Here is a 5758-nt window from a genome sequence, read left to right on the forward strand (position 1 = left end):
TAGGTTAGCAGAGTAAACACAAAAATATGACCCAACTATATGTTGTTTGCAAGAGACTCACCTTACAGGCAAAGAAAGCCACAGTTGAAAGTGATTGCATGGGAATTGATGTACCATCCAAATGGAGCCTGAAAAGAAGCAGGAGTAGCTACTCTCATATCTCACAAAGCAGCCTAAAATTAAACATGAGACTTCAAGCAGACTTTAAGCCAAATTAAACATAAGAGACAAAGAAGATCATCTCATACTGGCAAAGGGAACAGTCAAAAAAAAAAAAAAAACCACAAAAATAGTAAATATTTATGACCTAACTGTTAATGCACCTAATTACATAAAACAGATATTACTCAACTTAAAGGCTCCAACTACAGTATAGTAATATTGGGTGATTTTAACACTACTTTCTTACCAAAAGATAGGTCACCCAACCATAAACTCAGTAAATACTTCTCACACCTAAACAATTAGACTACTCCATACAACAATAACCAAGTTTATTTTCTTCTCAGAAGTTCATAGAACCTTCTACAAAATAAACCACATTTTAGGCCACAAAGAAATGCTTAGAAAATACAAAAGGAAAAGATGAAATTCATTTTATTTTATCTGATAATAATGGAATAAAATTAGTATATTAAAATGAAGACAATAACAATAAATAACCCAATCTTTGGGATTTATATAAACATGTAGATATTGAATAATTCACTTTTGAGTAATGAATGTGTGATAGAAGAAATTAGCAAAGAAATTCTTCAAACCAAATTGAATTGTGATGCAACATACCAGAATCTCTAGAACACTATGAAGGTGGTTCTAAGAAGAAAGTTTGGTAGGATATCTTTAAGTGCTTACATAAGAAAATCATAATGAGTCCAAATAAGCAGCCTTCTGATGCTTCTCAAGACACTAGAAAAACAAAAATAAACCAATTCTAAAACCAGTAGAAGAAAGAAAATAATTAAAATCAGAGCTAAAATCAATGAAATAAAGAGTAAAAAATACAAAGGATAAATGAAATGAAGAGTTGGTTCTTTATTTAGTTACCTCTTCTTCATTACCTAGGAAGCCCATGGTCCCTTCTGGACCCAGGTTGGTGGGCCTGGTGGCTCTGGTGTGGTGAGAGTGAGGTCTGGGGACAATGAAGGACCTGCACTGCTGCTGCTGTCTCTGCTGCCTCCAGGCCTTGGTCTTCCTCTTGCTGCTTCTGCCAGAGCTGAGTGGGCAGCTGGTGGTGTGGTTGCAGGTGGCTGAGGTCACATTGTGCCCTGGGCCTCCAGACCTGGGCCAGCAGACCTTGCTGTTATTGTCCCCAGGCCTCACTGCTACCCAGCCACCAGGCCATGCTCTGGCTGAAGCCTCAGGGCCTCCAGGCTTAGAAGGCAGCAATGTCAGCAGCCCTGAGGTAGGGCTTGCAGCAGTGGAAGCTGGAGGAAAGGTCAGGGAAGGCTCAGTGGGTGGCAGCCTTGCCATGAGCCCCAACCCTGGCCACAAGCCCATGCATGACCCAGTAGGCTCTGATTGTGTTAATGGTGGTGAGCAGGTTGGTGCTGGTGTACTTCGTGATTAGTATAGTCAGGACGAGAAGAAGACACTGAAATATTAGGAGATAAAGGAGTTTTGGACACTCACATAGAAAAACACGAAATTAACACCTTTATAACAAGATGATAAGGATGATGATAACACATTGTTTGATGTCAATCATCCTAGAAGGTAAGAATGTACCTTTTGATAAGACTTAATCCTTCTATGGTGAAGAGCAGAGTCTGTTTAAGGAATAAGAAGGCACTCTATCAATGGGGAAAAATATTTAAGTTACATGCATTATAATAACCTTTAATTTGTTGTTGCTGCAAATACTGTATCACTTTGTTACACCATTATATGTACATTATATCTATTAATGATCTCAGTATTGTCAGGGATAAACTATATTGTAATAGTTTATCTGTTTGAAAATTAAAACAGATGTTTCTGATGAGTTTTAGTTTATTGATTACAATATTATTGTAATTTTTTTCTTTTATGTATTAATAAATTAATGTTTTCTTTTACAGGTATCATTTTATAGAACCCTAATCCCTAAAAAGCAACTGGGGTGTAAAAATAATGTAAATTTTCCTTTACTGAAATATATTTCCCATTTTGGTAGGGAAATGAAGCCAAATTTATTATGTGTTTGGGTTTTTAAAATATTAATATATGTCTGAATTATTGTATGCAAAACACTAAATGTGATATAAAATTCTTTTAATGTGGTACAATGTTTTCACAAAATAAACCTGAAGATTATAAAAAAAAGAGAGTTGGTTTTTTGAGAATATAAACAGGATAGATGACCTTTAGCCAAACTAATAAAAATAAAAAGAGAGAAAACTCAATAAAATTAGAGATGAAGCCAGGAATGGTGACATATGCCTGTAATCCCAATAGCTCAGGAGGCTGAAGTAGGAGGATTGTGAGTTCAAAACCCAGCCTCAGCAACAGTGAGGCACTGTCCTTAAATAAAATACACAATGTGGATGAGAATGTAACTCAGTAGTTGAGTGCCTCTGAGTTCAATCCCTGGTCCCTACCCTTCCAAAAATAACTAGAGATGAAAAACGGAGAAATCATCATAGACATCACAGAAATCTAAAGGATCAATAGTGACTATGTGGAGATTTTTTTATTTTAATAAATGGGAAAATGTGTTCGGAAATGAATATATTTCTAGATACATGTAACCTATTAAAATTGGATCAAGAAGATACAGAATACTTACATAGACCAATGACAAAAAATGAAATAGTAGCAGAAGCCCGTGGTCAGATGGATTCCCACCAGAATAATACAAGATCTTTAAAGAAGAACTAATGCCAATGTTCCTCAAATCATTCCATGAGATAGAAAGGGGTGGAGCACTGCCAAATTCATTCTATGAAGCCAATATCACAAAACCAGATAAGGAAACATCAAGGAAATAAAACTATAGACCAATATTCCCAGTGAACTCAGATAAAAAAGGTTTAGTGAAATTTTAACAAATTCTATTCAACAACATATTAAGAATTTAGTACGTCACGATCAAGTTGGTTTCATTCCAGAGATGCAAGAATGATTTAATGTATAAAAGTCAATAAATGTAATTCACCACATAAATATAATTAGAACTAAAAATTATTTAATCAGCTCAATAGATGCAGGAAAATACCTTCAACACAATTCAGCACCCATCATAACAAAATCACTAATGAAACATGGATAGAAGGAAAATTTGTCAATGTCATTCAGGATATATATAACAAACCCCAAATCAACATCATAGTCAATGGGGGAAAATTTAAAGTATTTTCTTTAAAATCCAGAACAAGAGAAGAATGTTTACCTTTATCACTCTTATTTAATATACTATTGGAAATTCCAGTGACAGTATGTAGGTAAGAGAAGAAAATAAAAGAGATAAAAATAGGAAAGAAGTCAAATTATCATTATTGGCAGTTGGTAGGATTCTGTGCTTAGATGATCAAAAGCTCCACCAGAAGATGGTTAGAGCTATCTAAAAATCCAGTGAAACAACAGTTTATAATATGTACATACAAAATTTAATAGCTTTCATATACACCAATAATGAATCTTCTAAGAAGAAAACAGACATGTTCACAATAGCCTCAAAAACAAAACCAAACAAAACCCCACAGGAATGTATCTAACTAAAAGGGTGAAAGCCCTCTAAATGAAAACTATAGAAACTTAAGAAAGAAATTCAAGAAGACATAAGAAGATGGAAAGACCTCCCATGTTCATGAACAGGCAGAATTTATATTGTTAAAATGGTCATATTACCAAAAGCAACATGCAACTTCAATGCAATCCCCACCAAAATACCAATGTTATCCTTTACAAAATTAAAAAAATAAAAAGTCTTAAAATTAATTTGGAATAACAAGACTCAGAATAGCCAAAGCAAATAGATGCCAAAAAAAAGTATTGCAAGAAGCATCACAATACCCAATTTCAAATTATAATACAAAACTATAGTAACAAAAATTGCATAGTCTTGGCATGAAAATAGATACATAGATCAATAATAAAGAGTAGAAGACATAGAGATAAACCCACAGCGATAAAGTCATCTGATCCTTGACAAAGTTGTCAAAAACACATTGAAAAAAAGGGAGTCTTTTGAACTGGTTATCCATATGTAGAAGAATTGGAATAGATGCCAATCTCTCATTTTGCATAAAAGTCTAATCAAAATGGATCAAAGGCCTAGGATTGGACAAGAAACTTTGTATCTCTTAAGATAAAATATAGGATCAATACAGGCAAGAACTTCCTAAATAGGACTCCTTAAGATTAGAAAATAATACCAAGAACTAATAAATAGGATAGTATCTAATTAAAAAGCTTTTGCAGTGCAAAGGAAACAATTAAGGAGATGAAGAGATAACCTTGTAATGGGAGAAAATCTTAGCTACTCTTTTGACAGGCAATTAATATCCAGAATATATAAAGAACTCAAAAAACCACCAAAACCTCAAATATCCCAGTTATTAAATGGAAAATTAACTGAACGGATACTTCTTAAAAGAAATGAAAATATGTGCTAAAATGTTCAACAGCTTTAGCCATTATGTAAATGCAATTCAAAACTACACAGAACTTTCATCTTGTTTTAGTTAGAGTGACAGTCTTCTAGAATACAAACAATGATAAATGCTGATGAGAATGGGGGGGAGCACAATTTTACATTGTTAGTGGGATTGTAAATTACTACAACTATTATGGAGATCACTATGAAGATTCCTCAAAAGACTAGGAATGGATCTACCACACGGCCCAGCTACACTGTACCATTACTCAGAATTTATCCAAACATGCATACCCATTTTTACAGTACCACAATTCATAGTAGCCAAACTATGGAACCAGTTTTAGTATTTGTCAAAGAATGAGTAGATAAGGAAACTGTGATGTATATGAAAGCTTTATGCAGTTATTAAAAGAATAAAATGTCCATTTGCAGGGAAATGGATACAATTTAACAGCACTATGTTAAATAAAATAAGCCAAATTCAGGAAGTCAAGGGTCATATGTTTTCTCTGATATGTGGAAGCTAGAGAGGATAAAGTAAAAGAAAGGCAGCGGGGAATCTCATGCAAAATGAAGGGAGAGCAGTAGAAGAGAGGAAAGGAAAAAGGGAGAGAGAGCATTTTACTGGCCCAGGAAAATTTTTCTTTTGAGCATCAATTCCTATACTCCTATACTATGGTTCTCAGGGACACGCGTGTCAAGGTGATTCATCCATCAGCATCAGCTTTGGTCCTTGAGTTACTGAAATGAGCACAGGCCCCTTACTGAAATCTTTTTGACATGGAGCAATTATTGCTTTCACTGGGATTTTGGTGTTGATTTGTGATGTGACTCATCCTTTCCTATAATGACAGAAACAACACAACTGATTTAAAATTAGAAAAATCTAACATAATTAACCACATTTACAGATTCAGGAAAAAAATAGAAAACTTAATAGATATTTTTTTCTTTAAAAAGCCTGATAAATTTAATATCCATTCATGATAAAAACTCATAAAAAGTAGGAATAGAAATGGCTCAGGAGGCTAGACAGGTAGATTGTGAGTTCAAAGTCAGCTTCAGCAATGATGAGGTGCTAAGCAACTCAGTGAAACCTTGTCTCTCAATAAAATATAAAATAGAGCTGGGTATGTGGCTTAGTGGTTAAGTGCCTCTGAGTTTAATCCTTGGTACTCT

At 34.2% G+C, this 5758-nt stretch overlaps 1 pseudogene; it reads left to right on the forward strand.

The window, feature by feature from the left end:
- Nucleotides 1-1141: 1141 nt before the first annotated feature.
- On the forward strand, nucleotides 1142-1720 carry LOC113190995 (membrane protein FAM174A pseudogene; annotated as a pseudogene).
- The last annotated feature ends 4038 nt before the right edge of the window (nucleotides 1721-5758 follow it).

Source organism: Urocitellus parryii, chromosome 14 (assembly GCF_045843805.1).
Source record: "Urocitellus parryii isolate mUroPar1 chromosome 14, mUroPar1.hap1, whole genome shotgun sequence".
Classification (NCBI taxonomy): Eukaryota; Metazoa; Chordata; class Mammalia; order Rodentia; family Sciuridae; genus Urocitellus; species Urocitellus parryii.